The sequence below is a fragment of the Dasypus novemcinctus genome, chromosome 15, assembly GCF_030445035.2.
Source record: "Dasypus novemcinctus isolate mDasNov1 chromosome 15, mDasNov1.1.hap2, whole genome shotgun sequence".
Taxonomy (NCBI): Eukaryota; Metazoa; Chordata; class Mammalia; order Cingulata; family Dasypodidae; genus Dasypus; species Dasypus novemcinctus.
Genome location: NC_080687.1, coordinates 65,610,971 through 65,634,569, shown reverse-complemented (window position 1 = coordinate 65,634,569; position 23,599 = coordinate 65,610,971). Strand labels below are relative to the sequence as shown.

The following is a 23,599-nucleotide window of genomic DNA, read 5'->3' as shown; positions in this document are numbered from 1 at the left end:
TAGTCATTAAGGAAAATGCAAATCAAAACTACAATGAAATACCATAGAAAATAGGTATTGGAGAGGCTGCAGAGAAATGAGAACATTCATTTATTGCTTGTGGCAATGTACAACGATGCAGGCACTGTGGGAGACAGTTTGGTAGTTCCTCAGAAAACTGTGTACAGAACTACCGTATTACCTGGCAATCCCACTACAAGGTATATACCAAAAAAACACACAAAAAACTAGGTATATACCCCAAAAAAAAATTTGAAAGCAGGGACTCAAACAAATACTTGCACACCAAGGCATCATTCACAATTGCCAAGACACAGAAGCAACCCAAGTGTCCATCAACTGATGAATGAATAAACAAAATGTGGTGTAGACATAAAATGGAATATTACTCAGTCTTAAAAGGAATGAAGCTCTGATACACATGACAACATGGGTGAGCCTTGAAAGACATCATGTCCAGTGAAATAAGCCAGACACAAAAGGACAAATATTGTATGATCTCAATGATACAAGATAATTAGAATAAGCAAATGCATAAAGTCAGAATCTAGAATATAGGTTTCCAGGGGATGGGGTGAGGATAGGAAACAGGAGGTTAAGGCTTAAAATGTACATGGTTCCTATTTTGGAAGGATGAAAAATTTTTGGTAATAGATGGTGGTGATGGCAGCACAAAACTGTGAATGCAATTAGCACTGAAATATATATCTGAATGTGATTAAAGGAGAAACATTAACTTGCATGTATGGTAACAGAATAATTTTTTTTTAATCCATGGAACTATACTACACAAACAGTAAAGTCTAAGTTAAACCATGGGCTTTAATAAATAGTACAATTATAGAGAAGTGGATGTGGCTTAAGTAGTTGGGCATCCGCCTACCACATGGGAGGTCCCAGGTTCAGTTCCCAGTGCCTCCTAAAGAAGACCAGCAAGACAGCGAGCTGACACAATGGGCTGGCATGGCAAGCTGATGCAAAAAGATGGCACAATGAGATAATGCAACAAAGAGACACAATGAGGATACACAATGAGAGACACAACAAGCAGGGAGTGGAAATGGCTTAAGCCACTGGGTGCCTCTCTCATATGAGAGGTCCTGGGTTCAGATCCCAGTGCCTCCTAATAAGAAAAGCACACAACGAATGGACACAGAGAACAGACAGCAAAAGCAAACTGTAAGGGAGGAGGAGAAATAAATTAATTAAATAAGTCTTTTTAAAAAATATTGCAATTATAAAAATGTAGAAAAAAAGTTGTGTAACTTTTTTCATAGCAATCAAAACAGAAGAGGACTTATTAGACCTAAAAATTAAATATATTCTTACATAGTCCAAGCAGTCACCTAAGAAACTGTTGGCAAAATGTCTGGTGGAATGAAAGAAGACAGTGAAGCTTTCTAAGTCATTTTTAAAAAATCAATTGGATATTTTAATCGACCAACTCTTGACATTCTCTCCAAGCTGTTTCCTTTATGGTCACTGAAGCTCCTATGCCCTTGATGTTTACACAAGAGGAACATGTACCCAAATTCTTGGAAGCTGAAGAATAAGAAAAAAAGTTATTTAGCTTTACAAATTACAGCAGGATAAAACATTTTTTTTGGAATCTATTATGTCTTAGGTATTTCATTAGACACTTCATTTATTTCAGGTTAGTTAATTTTTGGAAATTGCTATAGAAGGTAGCTAGAATATTTTTCCATTCTTTTATTCTTAAACTCCATAAACACCAAAATGTACCATAGCTCTTGATAATCTTTATATGACTAAGTAGCTGGAGAACCATATAAGACTCAGAGAACCACTTCTTTCATTTTTACCTCTATAAATCATTCAGTCATCCACAATCATTCGATTGTAGACCCAAAACTGTATATAATGTGATTGTGTTCTTCTTTTCAGATTATTAAGGTGAAGAAAGGTGGCTAAGACGGGGAAAATTACATTCTGCTATAGGAGAATCATATGTGTTTGAAGAATATAAAGGTTTTTCAGTTAAAATACAAGGTTATCAAGGTGGTAATCTCATACTTGCTTGAAAATATTGAAAATATTGAGAATTTTTTAATGTAGATGTTTGGCTGAGAAAATGAGCTGGAAGCAGTCCTAAATACATTTTGGCAGAAGAAGAGGAACTTGCTTCTTCAAATCTTGTAAGGATGCCAAATGTTCTCCCTCCATTGACATTTCATTAAAAATGTTCACCTTTCTAATGTAAAAAAAAAATTATAAATTAATTAATGGTAGTGCATCAAATGCTGGATTTTTTTTCTAGATTTTTAGCAATAATGATTTCCATACCACATTGTTTCAACCTTCTTTATGCTGCAAAAATAAAACTACATTTCTATAATCAGTTAAATGAATATATACTAAAGTAATCATTTTCCTTAGACCTAAATAGATCTTTCGGGGATTTTTTTTTTCAAGTGAAAGAGACTATGTACCTTCCTTATCCTTTCCTTTTTTTATTCTTTGATTTTTCAGATGCAACTGTTACATTTTTACCACTATTTATCAGGCAAGTTATATATCCAAACAATGTCCTTCTAGGCATTTTGAACATCTGCTATCATATTTGATCCTTTCATAAAAGAATTCTAAGGGACACATGAATCTGAAGATCACAGATTTGTGACATCAAAATCTGGAACTAGAACATAGGTGTTCTTGGCAGGCAAATTCTCCAAACAGTTATCTGGGAGATAGCGTGCAAAGTGGAAATGGGGTGGTCATTGTATTCAGGAAAACCTGAGGTCAAACCTCAAACCCATGACTTAACAGATTTGTGATCTTGTTTTCTATTTTGACCTATTAGAAGGTACTTTTCTTTGTCAAAAAAATAAATTCTATGTCAAAAAAAAGTTAGTTCACTCTCCCCCTTTTTGTGGAGATAGAGAATTGTACATAATAGGCCAAAAGCATAACCTGCCCAGACTGCCTTCCTTAATCCCTCAAAGGAATCTTCTACCCTGTTTATGTTGCTATGGCTTTTTTTCTGAACCACGACCTCTTGGGACCCAATCCTGTGTCCTCAAAAACTTCTTCTAAGCCTTTGGGGTGTCTGCTATATTTATTCCTTAATGAAAATAACTTCTTGAATATCATGTTTTTCTCTTTTTACAACACTGCTTCCTTTTTTCAGAAATAATGGCATCTTTTTCCTAGTTGTAGAAAGATATAGAAGCTACATAATTTTTTGCTTCTTCTTGTTTGCTAGCCTTACTTCTCTTCTAATTGGGGACACCTTTCATTTTGCATGACATTATATACCATATGCATTTTTGCTCTTTTAATTTAAGCATTGTTTGCAAACGTATTAATGATATAATTCCATAAATTAAAAAAGGGCAGTTATGTAAAGAAATTGGTATGAATACAGAGGGAGTTTTCTGATAAGCCTTTTTAAAGAGATGTATTCAACAGAGATGGTAAAGCCCAGAAAGGTAAGATGCTGACAAAGGTTAACACAAGGGCATTTAAAGCTCTGGTAGGTTCAAGAAGGTCAAGGAGGAACAATTCCACTTCTTAAGACCCATGATCAGGCTTTTGATTAGTGACTTCAGATCACTGGGTTCCCAGCACTGAGGGCAGCCATTTTTCCAGCCCTCACTGGACAGAGGCAGCTGAGGAGACCTGGGGCCCTATACTTCCTCAGAGATGCATGGGACTAGTTCAAGGGCTGCAATTGTTGGGCAGGTCAGGGGAGCACAGTTTTGGGAAGCTGTGGAGGAAGCTCCTGGCGCTCTTCCTGATCTCCTCGCTGAGAGAGTTTGGAGCTAGTTGTACCTTCATGGGTCCCCGCCCTTATTCTGACTGGGAGTTTCCGTCTTGGGCGACTCCTCTCCAGCACCACCCCCTTAACCAGGATTTATCCTGCAGGCAAAAGCAGCTAGAGACAATAAGGCAAGCAGTATAAGAAATTTTTGAGACAGATGTTCTGTCTTTCAACACTCAAAAGAGGGAGAAGATCCGTCTTTTGGGTAATAGAGGGAATATTCAAAGTCTTATAAAGAGGGGAACTCCAGTGCAATCTACAAGCACAAACCCAGGAAAATACATATCCCAGAAAAGACAGGGAGGACCTAGCATTTTTTATTGACCTTAGAAAGACTTTGCTGATAGGACTGCTGATGCTCAAGAAAATATCTGTCATATCACCAACTGATTACAAAATCAAGAAACAGACATCTCAGGGAATAAATCCTAGAGTTAACACATTAAAATATTAAAATGTATAGTGTGTAACAAAAGTACAAGACTTACAAAGAAACTGGAAATGATGGCCCATCTAAAGGAAGTGTCCCATTAGATTAAGTGCTGATTTCTCATCGGAAACCATGGAGGCAAGAAGGCAGTTTCAGAGATTGGAGTGGAGATAAATGAATAGAGAAGAAAAAACAATAGAGAGAAGCAACAAAACCAAAAGTTGGTTATTTGAAAAGATCAGTAAAATTTACAAACATTTGGCTAGACTGATGGAGAAAAAAGAGACAGATGACACAATTAAGATAAATCAGAAATGAAAGGTGAAGCATAACTACCACCACCACTGAAATAAAAAAGACTAGATACTAGATACTAGATATGAGCAACTGTGTGCCAATAAATTAGATAATCTCAATGAAATGGACAGATACTTAGAAACACAATTTACCTACACTGACTCAAAAAGAAATATGAGTTCTTAACAAACCAATAACTACTAAAGAGATTGAGTCAGTAATTGAAACTCCTAAACAAAGAAAAGCCCAGCACCAGGTGGATTCACAGGGTAATTTTACCAAATATTCCAAGAAAATTAGCAACAATCATGCTCGCACTCTTCCAAAAAATTGAAGAAGAGGGAATACTCCCTTCATTCATTCTATGAGGCCAAAATCACCCTCATACCAAAGCCAAATAAAGATACCACGAGGAAAGAAAGTTACAAACCAGTATTTTTTATGAATATAGATGCAAAAAATCAACAAAATACTAGGAAACCAAATCCAACAGCGCGTTACAAGAGTTATATACCGTGATCAAGTAGAATTTTTCCCTGGCAAGCAGGGTGGTGTGATGGCTTGAAGCTATATGGACTCCAGAAAATCATGTTCATAAAGCTAAACCAGGGAAGTGGATGAGGCTCAAGTAATTGGGCTCCTGTCTACCATATAGGAGGTCCAGAGTTCGACACCCACAGCTTCCTGGTGAAAGGAAGTTGGTCTGTGTGGTGAGCTGGCCCACACGGAGAACTGACACAGCAAGATGACACAACAAAAAGAGACACAGAAGAGAGAGAATAAGAGACACAGCACACCAGGGAGCTGAGGTGGCGAAAGAGAATGATCACCTCTCTCCCAGGATCGCTTTCTAGAGCCTCCTAATGAGAATACAAGCAGACACAGGAGAAAACACAGTGAATGGACATAGAGAGTAGACAATAGAGGGAGAGGGGAGAAATAAATAAATAAATCTTTTTTAAAAAATCAAAACTAATCCATTCTTTTCATTAGGTAACTTCAGTTAAGGCATGGCCCTGGGTGGGTCTTAATCATTTTACTGGAGTCTTCTGAGATAAAGAGAGAGAGAGAGACAGGGAGAGCACACATGCTGTGGAAGTCAGAAGCTAAAGCGATGAAACATGTAAGAGAAGGGAGAAACCAGTACCTTGCTATCTCCCTAAGGAGTTCAGGACTGCCTGTAGCTAGGTTTTGGGGAGAAAGCATTGCCTGACATTGCCTTAAGTTGGACATTTTCATGGTCTCATAACTGTAAGTCTGTAAGCTAATAAATCCCTATTGTAAAAGCCAACCAGAAATATATATTGCCTTCAGCAACTTCAGCAAATTAAAACAGGTGGTTCAACATAAGAAATTCAATTATTGTAATACATCACATTAACAGAATGCATTAACTGATGCAGAAAAGGCATTTGACAAAATCCAGCAGAGCTTCTTGATAAAAACACTTAGAAAACTAAGAATAGAAGGAAACTTCCTCAACATGATGAAAGATATATATAAAAAACCCTCAGGGACAACAAGCAAAATGGCGGTGGAGTAAGGAGCTCCTAGAGTCAGCTCTTGCTATAGGGCAGTTAGTAAACACTCATAGCTACCTGGAGCTAGCTGAAGCACCTGTTTGGGGCCTCCAGGAGGCCAGAAGGTCATCCTGCAACATCTTTGAAGGGATGGAAGGAGAAGGCTGCCAATCTGCAGATAAGATTTGTAAGTAGAACTCCATGCCCCAGAGGTCGGTGCCCATCCTCCACTGGAGACACAAGCCACCTCGGGAGTTGTTCCGTGGCTGGAATTGAAAGCTCCACTTCTTTAAAACTGGGGAGAAAGAGATGGTTGGGCACGAACTTCAGCTACTGATGAGTAAATTCAGTGGGCTAAAGTATAATCCTGAAAACAGCTAAAGTTTAAGTATGTCCAAGTCAGAAAGAGGCAGGTAGCTGCCATCTTGATTCCACACCTGGCAAGAGGGGAAGTGAGGTGGACTGAAAAATCACAGTGCTGGTGGAAATGGCTTCTTTCCATCCATATCAAATTGCAGCTCTACAATAGGCCCCAGTGTCACCTCCAGCATGGAGGAAGCTAGGGGGACCTGCAACAGCCTCTCCAGGAAATTAGTGGCCAAGCCAGGGAGGCCTGTAATCATTCTACTCAGGTGGCATGAGCCACCCCAGGAGCTATTCTGTGGCTGGAATTGGAAGTTCCATTTCCCAAAAACAGGGAAAGAGAAGACGGTTGGCTGCTGATTTTGGCTCCTGATTGGTAGACGCAGCTGGCTAAAATATAACCCTGGAAACAGCTTGGATGTGAATCTGCCCAAGTCAGAAAGAGGCTCGTGGCCTCCATTTTGACTCTTCCCCCAGAATGAGGGGTAGCCAGGCCGACCAAAAATCACAGTAATAGGAGGAACTCGTTTCTTTCACCCAGATTGGCCTGCAGTCCTAGACTAGGCTTCAGCCCCTCCTCTGGCAGGAAGGTGGCTGGCAGGCCCTGCATAAGCCTATCCAGGTAACCACAGGTGCCTTTCACTGGCACAGACTGAAAACTGAAAGTCTACTGGAGCAACTGTGGTCATCTTGGACCTGCACTACATAGACTCCTGCTCATACCTACAGCTCCTTCCCCACCCCAGGCAGGGGAGAAAGGGGCATGAAGCTTCATCAGTCTATCTGGGCAAGTATAGTATAGGCCTGCATGACTTGAATTATTCCACACAGCTGTGACGCTGTCAATATCCCTGGCAAAGAAGAAAGTTGGGAGAAGCTTCATTGGTCCCTGGTGTAATGAGGGCAGCTTGAGCCTCACAGCTTATAGCACCAATTACAACCTTGGCTCCTACTGCACAACCAGCAAGGGGGAAAGGGCAGGAAGCCCTAAACTAAAGAGAAAAACTGCACCCAGAATAAATACTCTGGGAAGCCAGATGCCAAGACACCAACAAAAAATTACAATCCACACCGAGAAACAGGAAGCTATGGCCCAGTTACAGGAACAAGATAAGCCTCCAGGTGACATAAAGGAGTTGAGAAAACTAACCATAGAAGTCCAAACAAATCTCCTTAATAAATTCAATGAGATGGCTAAAGAGATTAAGGATATTAAGAAGACACTGGATGAGCATAAAGAAGAATTTGAAAGCATACACAGAAAAACAGCAGATCTTATGGGAACGAAAGGTGCAATAAATGAAATGAATAAAACATTGGAATATATAATAGCAGATTTGAGGAGGCAAAAGAAAGGATTGGTGAGTTTGAAAAAATGGGCTCTGAAAGGGAACATACAAAAGAACAGATGAAGAAAAGTATGGAAAAAATTGAACAAGGTCTCAGGAAACTAAATGACAGCAAAAGGTATGCAAACATATGTGCCATGGGTGTCCCAAAAGGAGAAGAGAAGGGAAAAGGGGTAGAAGGAATATTTGAAGAAACAATGGTAGAAAATTTCCCAACCCTATTCAAAGACATAGATATCCATGTCCAAAAAGCACAATGTACTCCCATCTGAAAAAATCTGAATAGACCAACTCCAAGAAACATACTCATCAGAATGTCAAATGCCAAGGACAAAGAAATTTTGTCCTATTTACAGAAAGAGAGAATTCTGAGAACAGCAAGAGAAAAGCAATGATAACATATAAGGGATACCCAATAAGATTAAGTGCTGATTTCTCACCAGAAGCCATGGAGGCAAGAAGACAGTGGTCTGATATATTTAAGATACTATGATAGAAAAACTTCCAGCCAAGAATCTTATATCCAGCAAGACCGTCTTCCAAAAATGAAGGAGAAATTAGAATATTCACAGATAAACAGAAACTGAGAGAACCTTTAAGCAAGAAAACAGATTTTCAGGAAATACTAAAGAGTATGCTAGAGCCTGAAAAGAAAAGACAGGAGAGAGAGACCTGGAAGAGAATCTAGAAATGAAGATTATATCAATAAAAGTAACTGAAAGTGTCAAAAGAGTGGTGAAAATAAAATATGGCAGATAAAACTCAAATAGTCAGGAATAAATTTCACCAAAAAAGTAAAGCACTTATGTTCAGAGAACTACAATTCGATGTTAAAAGAAATCAGAAAAGGCCTAAAAAACTGGAAGAACATTCCATGCTCATGAACTGGAGGACTCAATGTCATTAAGATGTCAATTCTACTCAAATTGATATACAGATTGAATGCAATCCCAATAAAAATTCCACTAGCATTAAAAAAAAATTGAAAACATGATCATCAACTTTATTTGGAAGAGTAAGGGGTCCTGAATAGTCAGAAACATCATAAAAAGGAAAAGTAAACCCTCATCTCCAGACTTTAAATCATATTACCTAGCTATAGTGGTAAAAAACAACATGTTACTGGCATTAAGACTGATACATAGACCAATGGAACCAAATTTATGGTTCAGAAACAGACCCTCACAGGTATGGTCAAGTGATTTTTGACCAGTCTGCTTGGGCAGAACAGTCCATTCAACAAATGGTGCTGAAAGAATTGGATATCCATAGCCAAAAGAAGGAAAGAATACCCCTATCTCACACCTTATCCAAAAATTAACTCAAAATTGATCAAAAACCTAAAAATAAAAGCAAGAGCCATAAAACTTCTAGAAGAAATTATAGGAAAATATCCTCAAGACCTGATGGTAGGCAGTGGATTCTTAAAGGAGATGAGAGGAGGACTGAGATGGACCCCTGATGTTTAATGTATGTAGAAGTTTTCATTAGCTTTACTGTAAAATTGTGGAAATGTATAGAGTGGATGGTAACACATAGTGAGTAACACCTAGTTTATAAAGGGGATGTGGCTGAAATTGGTAGTCTAGGTATATAAACGCCAATTGACAGAATGCTAGAGCATAATCTGGGAACTGAATAGCACAATAAACCAAGAAGTGGATGAGAATTGTGGTTGATGGTACACATGCAAGAGTGTCCTTTGTGAGATAGAGTAAATGTACATCACTACTTCAGGGTATTGAGAATGTGGAGAATGAACTGTGGTTTGTAGTAATAATATAATATTCTTGCATCTATGAAAAAGATGTACGTGTTGATAATGAGGCAGTATGGAAAACGTGAGCTGAATGTACACTATGGGCATGGTAACAATCAGATGATATTATCTTATCTGTAGCAAATATTCCACCACAGTGTGTTGTGTTGATGGAAGGGTGTTGTTTGGGAATTCTGCACATGTGCATAGTTGTTTTATAATTTTATAACTTCTGTCATAAAAAAATATATTTAAAAAATAATAATAGGGTGGTTTGGGGGAAAAATGCACCAAATGTAAGATAAGGACTATAATTAGTTGTAAGATTTTGAAAATATTCTTTCATAATTTGGAACAAACATCTCATGACAATGCAAGGTGTTGGTGGAGGGTTGATGCATGGGACCTCTGTATGATGTTATGCATGTCTGATGGTAAGTTCACAACTTTTACTGTACACCTAATAGTTTACGTATGTTCATATATAAATGATATAAAAGTAATAATAGGGTTGGTTGGGGGAAAATACTTTAGTAGTAGTATTTTGACAATGCTTTTTAATCATTAGTTAAAAAGGTTCAACAACAATGCAAGTTATTGGTGGTAGGATGAGTTATGAGAGTCCTGTATGATGTTATCTATGTTTGTTTTGTAAGTTCACAACTATTATTATACACTTATTGTTTATGTATGTTTATTTATGAGCAAAATACTTCAATAAGTTAATTTTTTTAAAAAAAACCTCAAGTAGCACCATACTTAATGGTGAAAGCCTGAAAACTTTCCTGCTACAATTATGAAAAGACAACAATCCCCACTGCCACCACTGTTTTTCAACATTTTACTAGAAGTTCTTGCCAGAGCAATTAGGGAAGAAAAAGAAATAAAAGGGACCCAAGTAGGAAAGGAAGAAGTAAAACTTCTCCTATTTGCACATGACATGATCCTATTTACAGAAAACCCTGGAAAATCCACAACAATATTCCTAGAGCTAATAAATGAATTCAGAAAGGTGTCAGGGTACAAGACCAAAACCCCAAAGTCAGTAGTTTCTACACACTATTAATGACTCGTTGAAGGAAGATATCAAGAAATAAATATTCACAATATCACCTAAAAGAATCAAACATTTAGGAATAAATCTAATCAAGGATGTAAATTACTTATAAACAGAAAACTGTAAAACACTGCCAAAAAATCAAAGAAAACCTAAATAAATGGAAGGACATTCTGTTTTCATGGATTGGAAGACTAAATATAATTAAGATGTCCATTCTACCCAAAGTTATTTACAGATCCAAATGCAATCCAACCAAAACTCCCAGCAACCTTTTTTGCAAAAATGGAAAAGCCCACCATAACATTTATATGGAAGAATAAGGGGCCCTGAATAACCAAAGCCATCATGAAAAAGAAGAATGAAATAGGAGGACTCACACTTCCTGATCTTAAAACTATTTCAAAACAATAGTAATCAAAACAGTATGACACTGGCACAAGGATTGACTTATAGGACAATGGAATTGACTGAGAGCTCAGAAATCTACCCTGACATTTATGGCCAAATGATTTTTAACAAGGGGGCAAAGACTACTCATTTGGGAAAGAATATTCTCTTCAACAAATGGTGCTGGGAAATCTGTATGTCCATTTGTAAAAAAAATTAAGAAAGACCTGTACCTCACACCTTATACAAAAACTCATCTATTTGAGTCATCAACATGAATCAAAAACCTAAATATAAGTTCCAGACTATAAAACTCCTAGGAAAAAATGTGGGGAAGCATTTTCAGGACCTTGAATTAGACAACAGTTTTTTAGACTTTACAACCTAAGTTCAGCAATAGAAAAAAATAGGTGAGACTTCTTCAAAATTAAAATATTTTGTGCCTCAAAGGACTTCATAATGAAAGTATAGTGACAATCTACACAATGGGAGAAAATATTTGGAAACCATGTATCCAATAAGGATTTAATATTCAGAATAGATAAAGAAATCCTTCAATTTAACAACAACAAAAAGATAAACAGCCTAGTTTAAAAATGGACAAAAACTTGAATAAGGGCCTGACATCTTTGCAGAGTCGCCGTGATTTCCTGCTTCAACAGTGCTTGAACGGAACCCAGCACTTGCCCCTGTCAGCCAGCCACCACCAGCTGCCTTCCACTGTCCTTCCAGTGTCGTGCAGCAGCCACCACTCCTCAACTGCCCACCATGACGACCACATCTCTGTCGCAGGTGCACCAGAATTACAACCAGGACTTGGAGGCCACCATCAACTGCCAGAGCAACCTGGAGCTCTACACTTCTTATGTCCACCTGTCAATGTCTTACTACTTTGACCATGATGATGTGGCTTTGAAGAATTTCGTCAAATATTTTCTTCACCAGTCTCATGAGAGGGAGCATGCTGAGAAACTAATGAAGCTGCAGAACCAACGAGGCAGCCGAATCTTCCTTCAGGATATCAAGAAACCAGAACAAAATGCCTGGGAGAGCGGGCTGAATGTAATGGAGTGTGCATTACACTTGGAAAAAAGGGTGAGTCAGTCACTACCGAAACTGCACAAACTGGCCACTGACAAAAACGACCCCCACTTATGTGACTTCATTGAGACCCATTACCTGGATGAGCAGGTGAAGTCCATCAAAGAAGTGGGTGACTACATAACCAACTTTACAAGATGGGGACCCCGGATTCTGGCTTGACAGAGTATCTCTTTGACAAGCACACTCTCGGAAGCAGTGATGATGAGAGCTAAACCTTATGTCGGCCTCCCCAGTGCCACAGGGTAGTGCATGTGTGTTGGGTTTATCTTTTCTGTAAGTTGTACCAATGTCCACCAAGTTCTTTCATTAGTACTATTCCTTCAAATAAAGTAATTTGGTACCCCCCCAAAAAAAAAACTGGAATAAGCATCTCTCCAAAAAAGATATACATATGACCAAAAAGCATATGGAATACTGAACACTACACAACCTCATTAGCCATCAGGAAAGTGCATTTCAAATCCACAATGAGGGAGTCAGTGTAGCTCAAGTGGTTGAGTGCTGGCATATCACATACAAGGTCCTGGGTTCAATCTCCATCCAGTACTTAAAAAAAAAAAAAAACCCACAATGAGATACCATTTCATACCAATGAGAACGGCTACTATTAAAACAGAAAGTTACAAGTGTTGGAGAGGATGCAAAGAAGTAGGAGCACACATTCGTTGCTGATAGGGATGTAAAATGGTGCAGCCACTCTGGAAGATAGTTTGAGGGTACCTCAGAAAGTTAAGTATAGAATTATCATATACCCCTGCATTTCCACTTCTAGGTATACACCCCAAGGAACTGAAAGCACACTGATTTTAATTACAGCATTATTCACAATTGATGAACAATGGAAGCAATCTGAATGCCCATCAACCCATGAATGAAAAAACAAAATGTGGTATAGACATACAATGGAATATTATTCAGCTATAAGTAGGAATGAAATTCTGATACATTGGACAATGTGAATAAAGCTTGAAGACATCATGTTCAGTGTAATAAGCCAAACACGAAAGGACAGATATTGTATGATCTCACTGATAAGAAATAATTAGAATAAGCAAACTTATAGAGTCAGAATCTAGAATATAGATTACCAGGGGGTGGGGTAGGGATAGGGAATGGGAAGTTTAAGCTTAAAATGTACTGAGTTACTATTTGAAATGATGGAAATTTTTGGCAATGGGTAGTGGTGTAATAGTACAAAATTGTGAATGTAATTAACAACACCAGAACATATATCTGAATGTTTTAAAGGGGAAATGTTAGATTGCATATATGGTAATAGAATAAAAAAAATTTTCAAATCCCATTAAAGTGCATTACATAAAGACTACAGTTAATAGTACAGCTACAAAAATATGCTCTCATCAGTTGTAACAAATGTAACACACCAATGCAAGGACTAATAGGGTGGTATATCAGAAACCTGTATTTTATACATGTTTGTTCTGTAAATCCAGAACTTCTCTGTTAAAAATAAAGACCCATAGTAACTGGAATTCCTCAATTTTGTAAATACCACTGTTGCTAAGAGGATCTTAACACTGGAAAATGATCCCTCTTGATCCAAAGTTTTGCAATTTTATAACTTACACCCTATCCCCAATGCTGGTACAATACCTGCCACATAACTGACATTCCTTCGAATGTAGAATGAGTGAATGAATGACCAGAATTAACATTTTCAGAATTGCATGGCTTTGAAAAAAGAAATTTGAGTAAATATTAAATCTGTTACATCAAGATCTCAAATAAAATTAAATTTCAGGAAACCAAATAGGACTTAGAACAAAGATCTCAAAGAATGACACATGCAAAGAAGAAAGGAAGAATTCTGATTAATAGAATAAATATTATTTTAACATTAGAAGATTCAGTTTTCCACCTGAATAACTCTTTCAAAGAAATCACATAGCCATACATATCCATAGCTATGTTTTTAAGAAGATAGGCACAGGTATAATCACAATATAACCTTGAACCTCCAGCCACCAAGATATCTCACCTCCCATATCTGATTTCTTTGGCTTTGAGCTTATAACTACATTTTGGTATGTACTTTTCTCCCCATGAGATATAAGAAACTATGGCTATAATTGATTTGGATCATTAGTATTTGACACATCAAGTCTTTAATTTACAGAATAAACACAAGCAAATTGACTATAAAACTTTTTTTATGTAAATCTTATTTTCCCATTTACTCCAAATATACTATCAAAGCTGCATTCTCTTAGGGAAAAAAAAAAAGAAGAAAGCTCCCAGTAAATTTAGTAGAAATTTCTAATGAAGGAAATTTTAAATGATAGTTTCTCCCCTGACAAAAGCCCTGTGCTAAGCCATTAGGAAATTGTAGTACAAGTAGTTCATTCTTACAGGTCAAACAATGCTTCCTTAATGCTGTTTTGCATTCCATTTGGCAACAGGCAATGCTCATTTTAACATTCAACATACCCCTTCTCTTTTGCCTTGCCCCAGAAGTCATACGACACTTTCCTGTGCCTAGGAATTAATTCAGCTTCTCTCCTTTTCCATTATGTGGGTAATAAGATACTAGAAGTTAGTCAACAATCTTGCATTTCCCCAGGCCTCACTGCCACCTGATATTCTGTTCCACAACCTAAAAAGTCCATAACTTCAATGTCAATATACAAAAAAAATAATAATTCCAATTTCAAAAGTCTATAAAGTAACATTTTCATTGATTTCGTTTATTTATAATGAGAAGAAAAAATTAAAATAGAAAATAAAATTTTAGCATGTTGATTTGCATCTAGTGTTGTAACAAAGGGATCTTAAGATATTTTTGTCCTAACAGTAGTATTTCAGGAGCTCTAACTATGCGTAATGAAAGGTAATTGGTGTCATGAGGAGGATAGTAAAGTAGAAGATGTAGTCTCTGCCCTATGAAATATATCATCTAATTGAGGAAAGGAAACCAATGAAAAGTTTTTAAATTGCATAAAATTACAGAACTATATTCTTGGAAGTAGAGGGCTAATTAAATGAATGGGGGGGGCACTCTGTAGTAATTCAGTGGAATAAAACATCATTTGAGCTGGACTGAATTTGGAAGCCTTCACAAAATAAAAGGGACTTGAGTTATGACTTGAATGATGTATGTGATTTAGGAAGGCAGCAAGAAGAGGGGACATTCCAAACCAACAGGATTGAATACAGCAAAAGTATAGAAACAGAAAAGTTCAAGACATGTTTAGGGCAGAGTTTAGCTGGAGAACAGTGCCAATGAAGTGCATAGTTAGAGCTGTCTGCAGAGGTTACAGCTTGATGGTCAAGGTCTTAGAGTGTCAGAATAAGCCGTTTGGACTTCATCTGATAGGCTGTGGGGAGTCACTGAAGTCTTGGAGTAGGGGAATGACAAGATTGAAAGATTGTTTTATGACCAGCTTGTCAGCAATATGAAAGATGAATTGGCAAAAAGACTGGATGTAGGGTGAATAATTAAAATTAAAAAGCTTCTATAACAGGAGAAATAGGGAAAGATGACAAGAGGCTCAGCAAGAATGGTGGCACCTGTAGAAAGGAGAATCCGGGAAAGAAAAGGAGTCAAGAGACATTCTGAAGAAAGCTGGTAAAAGTTGGTGACAGGTAAGATGTAGGAGAGAGGTGATAAAGAGCATCTGTGACATCAAGTTTTAAACTCTGGGTAACTACGACAATGCTGCCTTATGTTTGTGTGCCATATGACAATACATTGGCAGAACACGTTTACTGGAAAAAAAGAAATGAAACCTCTTGCAGTAAACATTATCCACTTGGGGATGATACCAAATGCTATTTCAAGTACATAGTAAATACTTTAAAACTCATGTACTCCTGCTCTGAGACAGGCTCTTCACAGCTATGGTGCTGAACGCTTTATAGCTGGTCCTATTGTGTACCACATCATCCACCCTTCATTTGACCTACCTGGGATTGAATCAGATCTGGGCACTGAAGATTGCATGGGGTCATTGCTCTATCACCCGGCAAATTTGAATTGAAACCTTGGAAGAGAGTCAGCAGCAGGCACTGGGGTTTAAAGCCATATAAACTTGAGGCTGAGAGTGCCATTTTGGAGCATCTATGAAGGGACCATGTGCAAATATATACAGGGAACAGGCTGTAGAAAGATAGAGTGAAAAGAAGGAGGAAGGGAAAGACAGATAAGAAAAGAAAAGCAGAGACAAGAGATCACATTAAAATAGATGGAAGGGAAAGTATTTGCCTTTGTCTAGCTTCCTGACCAGCTTCTGACTCCCAAGGGAGACCCAGCAACTCTTTTTTTTTTTTTTTTGTCTACAGTATGGTCAGATACCCTGTATCCTTCCTCAGATACCTTCTGATGCTTAAGCTAGTTTGAATGGATGACTGTTTCTTGCAACAAAATTATCCCAGATTAAAAAAAAACAAACAAACAAACTTTCATTATACAACCTCATGGTATCAATGAACAGAAATAGAAGAATCAAGGGAAGAGGCTGACTTTAGGAGTAGATGATAAAAGGATGGGGAGCACAGTTTCAAACATGTTTGGGCATCTAACCACCCTTGGGATTGCAGGAGTGAAGCTAGGTTTGGAGCCGAAGATGTCAACTTGTCATTTGAGTCAAAAGGATAGTTGACATTTTTTCACCAGTAAACGTGTGGTGGCAGAAGACAGAGACCCTTGGCAGAAAGGGGGAGAAACCTAGTAGAAGTAGTCCAAGAGATTGCCAGATTTGCAATAAAGTAGCCCTTTAGAAAATGAGCTGGAAAAGGGGGTGGGGAATCATGTTTATCCTGAGATATCGCCTTTACCCTTTGTTAAAACACAAAAGCATACTTATCCTGAAATCAAGGGGGTTGACTAAAATAATGTCATTAAAGTGACTAGGTCCTTCTAATAAGGGCAGAAAAGGTAAATGTGGGTTAAATTCCAACAGCTGAAAGTTAAATTTAAAATTTTTATTTTAACTATATATCTTTCTGTGTCCTGTTTTCACAAAGATCTTCAAACCTAGAATGGACAGTTCTCTCTTTTCCATAAGAACTGAAATTCTACTTTCCCCATGAAATCTTTCTAGGCAATAATAGTAAAGCAGTGAAATCTTCAGCCTTAAACATGAAAAAAAAAAAATGTCCAAACACTTCAAATAAAAATATTTTTAACTGAGTACTACCATCTTAGTTGTGCTTATGTATGCAACATTTTTAAGTCTTATCATTTGAAATTCAGGAACAGATTTGACACAATTATGTGTTTGACTCCCTCAATGCTATTCAGCAAGTGCCCGTACCTTGGAGTGGGGAAAGGAAATAATATACGATCAATTCTAAGCTTCAAGAAGCAGCCTGCTTGACTCCCAGCATTCAGAGCACAGGACAATGCGGAAAGTGCACTTGTACTTATGATTCTGAAATAATATTTACAACAGACTTTCTAAAACTATCATTATACTTGACCTGTAATCACAGATCTTATCTTTTTTTTAAATGTGTCTTTTCAGCAAGCCTCTAAGAACAATGTAGAGTACAACTAAATCATTCTGGATTGTTACATCTAATTTGGGAGGAAATGCTTCCTTTTTTATAGAGAGCAGAAATTTTGTAAATAATACCAGTACAGTTTCCTTATTTCAGAGGTAAAAGGGGCTGTTTAAACCATCAAATAATCAAAGAATTCATCTTGCTTCATTCTTACAGGAGGAAAACCTACTGGCAAGCTTTAACTATGTTAATTTTCAAACTTTCAAGTCTGTGCTCAAACCACAAAGCCAGCAAACTAAAGGTAACCAAAGGGGCTGTTTGGTAAAGACACAAATGTACTATGCCTTTTGAAGTGTTTCCAGGGAAATGTGTTTGGAATATTTAAGTCCCAAGCGAGTTACAAAGGTTATTCATTCATAAGTGAGATAAATTCATACCTGTCAAATTGTCTGGATTCTCTGTGTGATCACCAGGGCTTCAAATCATTTATTTTTTTTTTTTCTAGCAAAAAGTTCAATATTTTCACAGCTTCAAATTTGATGGTACTTTATAATTTGGTAATAAAGAATTGCTTCTCTTCCTCACCTGATCACTGAAGCAATAAAAGTCCATGAGGATATTAAAGCAGTTTTTCTCTTCCACTGTGTTTTGTTTCTTTTGGTAAAGCTCGATGTTTCTAAACTGGATGTTTCTCCAGGTGAACTAACTGGATATAATTAATAAAGTGCCTGATTTCATCAAACTGATTGGGGGGTTGGAGGAAGACTATTGCAAATATAAAATCTGCAGTGCTTTATATCCAGCTATACTTTCTTAAACAATTGTAAATAAAATTATCCAAAAGAAACTCCCCAAATTAGTTTGCCTTGTCTTTCTCTCTCTCTCTTCTAAGGGCTGTCAGAGGTGGTTCAGAAGAAATGAAGGACTTTATTTTAATTGCTGGATAAAACCTAAGTCATGAGATAAGAGAATTAAAGTTCCTAAGAAAGACCAAAAAGTAGGTGAGAGATCATTCTTGCCACATTTGACAGCAGACAGCAATGAGCTGGAGGCTACTTGCCTGGTTAACTTGAGAGTCAATTCAGTTTGAAAACATAAAAGAGAGGGGCTTTCTCTAAGGAGCAGTGCCCAGGCCTCAACTGCTATGTCTAGAGGGAAGTAAGAAATTGGGGGTGTTATGAAACCATATGATAAAGCAAAGAAGTTTATGTATGGACCTGGAGAGGAAAGCAAGCCAAAACAATAAGTTTATTTATACCTGTGCTGTAGGGCCAGATGTTTCTGACTCTAGAAAGAAGAGAGGAGCATTACCACTCACAAACTCTCATTGATGAAATACGTAGCAGGCAAAGTTAGAGGTGATTGCTGTCTTCAAGAGACACCATCTCCTTGGCGAGTCAGGGCACATAGTAGAAAGGCTAAATTAATTCCATCGCATAACAGCAAATGTGAAGCCAGTGGTTCAGGTAATAACTTCTGGATGAATTCAAGAGTGGAGCCTGAAGGAAGGAGAACACTGGGAAAAAAAGAGGAGAAGCAGGGAGGGAAATGAAAGCAAATGGAAAGATTCCATGAAGTTGAACAAGTTAGGTGTGGAAAACTATGAACAGACAAGTTAGAGATGAGCAAAAGATCATGGAGAAAATAGCCTGAAAGAAGTGTGAGGGGGCAGATAGGAGATAAATTGAAAAAGAAGTTAAAGAAGTTGGTAGGTTATCCGGAGTCCCTGAGGTCTTTTTCTAGAGGGTTCTGTGTGCACATCGTATTTTTCAAACTATTAATCTAACACAGGCCAATAAGATGGAGAGAGAAGATATTGTAGTATAGAAGACAAATCAGAAGGTTATAATAAATGATAATGACTGAGATTTGAGGTAGGCAATGAGAATAAGGAGATGAATAGCTACATTTATCAAGTATTTACGAAGTACCAGACACAATGCTAAATGCTGTAAAACACATGTATGTGAAAGGAAGAACTTAAGACGACTGAAGATAACAGAAAAGGTTAATTCCAGGATCACTTTACAAACAGAGATATATTCCACATAAAAGAGGAACATCTTTATAAAATTGATGGAATGTTAATCCAGGTATATTCATCATGCAGTTAGAGATTCAGGTCATGTCAATTCCATTTTCTAGCAGCATTACATATATATCAAAAAGATTTTGTCCAGTAAAATAATTTACACAAGTTTTTAAAAAATCAAATATTGGCTTCTGACATATTTCTTATCACTGGCAAAGAAAATGTCTCACACTTAACCAATGCATATATTCTTGAAAATTGCTTATAAATCAAATGATATTTTAATGATCTAAGGGAAATGGATTTTAAGGAATCCTATCATGAATCACTCTGTAAACTGAAAGTTTTCATGACGTAACTTTACTTTTTTTCAAAAATTGAGGTTTTAGAATAAGGAAAGAACATCTGTTCAGTTTCATAAATCCACTGTTCAAAAACCTGAATGAATCTGAGTCCAAAGAAAAAAATGAAAGGAAAAGAATAAAGAAACATGAGCAGCACAGAGTGGGTTCAAATAATATCTTTAAAAGCAAGATCACATGTAGAGTTGCTATCAATTTGGGATTCAAAATATCACATAATATGTTAAAAAACACAATTAAAACTAAACAATACTTTAGGAAATGGAATGATAATCACTGGAATCAATTTAAAATACATTATTAAACATTTATTCGCATAGGACTGAGAAATACTCAGACTAGTTATAGTATAAGATTCAGCACACTCTAAGAGTGAAAATGGACAGTAAATGACTTCTGATTAAAAGAATAAGTAATGACCTAGCACAGACTAGAAAATTTTAGGGAAAATATAAAGGGAAAAAAATGCTAGAAAAAATTATTAATCATTGCAATAAAAAAAAATTCGAAGTAATGATTTTTATCCAGCCCTGTTGGCATTTCTTATAATTCTAATATATTAAATGTCTGAAATTCACCCAGATGTTTTGCAGGGTAAGGGAGGGGTTAAGCAACTGACTTAGATGTCAGACTTCCTAAATTAGAATTTCTACTAGAGCCACTAACTAACCAGATAATGTGTTGAATCTCCTTAAACCCAATTTCCCTCTCTTCAACATATTCAGATAATGAGTATCTATCTCATAGGCGTGTTTTAAGTTTAAAAGGATAATGCATTTAAACACTTAGCACAGAATTGAGCCCACAATAAGAATTCAATAAATATGAGCTTTTATTATTTATAGAAATATACAATAAATATCCCTGATTTCCAATAAAATTAACTTTCAGGAATATATTAGCTTCTTCTTATTGAATTTTCACTAGATGAAGCATACCTCATCTGCTACCATAAAAGTATTTGCAGTATCTTACAATTAAAGATGCATATTCAATACTACTGTAGAAATATTAATAGAGAAATATAGTCCACTGTGTAGGAAATACAAGTTAATATGGTTGCTATATTTGGGTCCTTTCTTGCTTTCCTGGTTCAAGGGCAGAAACAGGAAATATTAGGCTGTGCAAGTCATATTTTTTCAAAGATATCTGCTCTAGAAGAATAATAAACATGATAACATATATTTGGATAGTGCATTCTAAAATATTTTCCCCTACAGAGTTTTATTTAACTCTCACAAAAATCCTGGAAGTCCACTGACCCGGTATCATAATCAATTTTATATATGAGGAAATTAAGGCCCAGAGAAGTCACACAACTAAGAAGAAACAGAACTAAGAACTGAATACAGCTATGGTAAAAAGTGCACACACAAAAATCAACTTAGCCTTGAACTTCCTGCAAATAAAGAAAAAAAGTTATGGAGCGAGTGGGGAGGAGCATATCTCCTAGTATCTGATAAAATATCTAATAAAAGAAACCATGCCTTGGGCCGGTAGACACAAGCTATTACCTTCCACTAAAACTAAGAGGAATTAGTAGCATAGATATTTATACAAGGGCCTTTAAACCACAAAATGAACTGTGATTTTAGTAGTTTTAAACAAAATGCGGACATGTTCTTTATATGTCTCTTGATTCCATAGCCTCAGGTAATAATTTTAAATTGGTTCTGCGAAGGAATTATGTTTAAACTGCAGATGGTTGGAAACATCTTTTCAGTGTCAATGGTCATTTTTAAAGACAGAATTATCGAAAGCCTACTATGTGCCATCATCTATGCTAGGTACTGAGTAATAGAGGTGAAATTATGATTCCTGTCCTCAGAGGTCTAACAGTTCATGGAAGAAATTCAACTATAATCAAGCACCCTCCTGGTGATGGAGATTTGTGTGAAGGCAGCAGGAATGAAGAGACCAGCAAAATATGCAGGTCTGCCCGGGGACGTTAGAACTTGAAACTTCAGGAGACATTGGCCAGTGGACAGGAGAAGAGCAGGAGTTGCAAACAGAAGAAAGAGTGTGTGTGAGGGCCCAGGCATGGCAGCAATTCTCAGGGACTGAACAGTTCAGTAGTGCTGGAGTTTTAATAAGATAACAAGGGGTTGGTGGAAAAGAGTTTGAAGTAACACGTGGGAGTCAGGTGAGGCTTTTCATACCCTACAAGAGTGTGGAGTTTGCCCTGCTGGGGAAAGAGAAGTCATTGATGTCTATTGACCAAGGAAGGGGCCTGGTCTGCTGAGTACAGGAACGAAGACCCTGAGTTTTATGCCAATTTGCTAGACAAGCAGTTCACAATTAATGACCAATTGGTGAAATTTTCCAATTCTACCCATTACCAAAATTGTTTTCCTTGTATCTGTTCATCAAGTTTCAGAGTTTTGTGTATTGATAATTGGCTTGCTTTCATTTTTACTTAAGGTGGCATTTTAAAGACTGTGTCCTTTTTACCTGGTTCTGAGTTATGAACAAATCAGGAGCTGGGCTAGAACAAATTGACTTTTGCCAAGAAAAGAGATCATAGAAAGTAGATACCCAGCACAGCCACAGCTCTCTGAGGAGTGGGGATGGAAGAGGGGGACCGGAGGGACAGAGTAAAAGCCAGAGAGGAGGGAGAGTGAGGAAAAATTGTCGAACAGAGAGAGGATGCTGAGGAGAAGAAATGGGAAAACAGAGAGGGAAAGAAAGAGAGGAGAGAGAGCAGGGGTCGGGAAAAACTGAGGGCCATGAAACCCCCCTACCTTCTGGAATCTATACCACATGACTAATGTCAACAATGTTATGGTAAGTGGAATATTGGGGAGAAAAGGCATTCATGAGTTTTACTTTCAGCAAATTGACTTTCGGCTAATTGATATGTATTTATTTTTGCAGTTTAGAATTCTCAAGAACAGGAGCTTTATAGGGGTATAGGACTATAGCTGATAGACATTTACAGAGTAAAGGAAGACTTGTTTTTTCAAATGGGAAAACTTGAATAAATTCATAGGTGAGGGGAAAAATTAATAATTGAAGATTAAAAACAGAGATTTTTGTAGCAACGTGTTCCAGTTACTATTGCTATGTAACAAATTTTCCCAAAACCTATCTTAATAAATCACATTTACTTTGTACACCAAGCAGCAATTTGGTCAGGGCTCAGCAGGAACTACTCATTTCTGCTCCACCCAGATACAACCAGTATAGCTCAAAGGCTTAGAGGCCCAAATCAACTGCAGTCTCCCTCACGCACATGTCCAGTGGTTGATGTTGGCTCTTGGCTGGGTAAATCTCTGCTCCTCTCTACATGAGTCTCTCCTCCAAGTGGTCTCTCTGCGTGCTACTTTGGGCTTCCTCACAGCATGGTAGGTAGGTTGAAGAACAAAGAGAAATACCAAGAGAAAACAAGAGAAAGAACCAGGTAGGAGCTGCACTGACTTTTCTAGCCTAGCCTCAGAAGTCATACAGTGTCATTTCTACTGTGTTCACAGGACCATCCGGGATCCGGAGGAGAGAACATGATCCCAACCCTTCATGGAAGAGCATCAACATCACATTGTCAGGAGAGTGTGTGATTTGGGATACATATTGTGTGGCTTTCTTTGGAAAAATACTTTCTGCCACCCAAGCTTACTGAGGTGGCAGAAAAAATTTAGGTCCAGAGTACAGGGTTGAAATAGTCTCAGATAAGCAAGAGGATAATTTTGTCATTG

The 23,599-nt window shown here is 37.3% G+C and overlaps 1 pseudogene; it reads left to right on the top strand.

The window, feature by feature from the left end:
* The first annotated feature begins 11,714 nt into the window (after window positions 1-11,714).
* LOC101428078 (ferritin heavy chain-like) lies at window positions 11,715-12,262 on the top strand (annotated as a pseudogene).
* The last annotated feature ends 11,337 nt before the right edge of the window (window positions 12,263-23,599 follow it).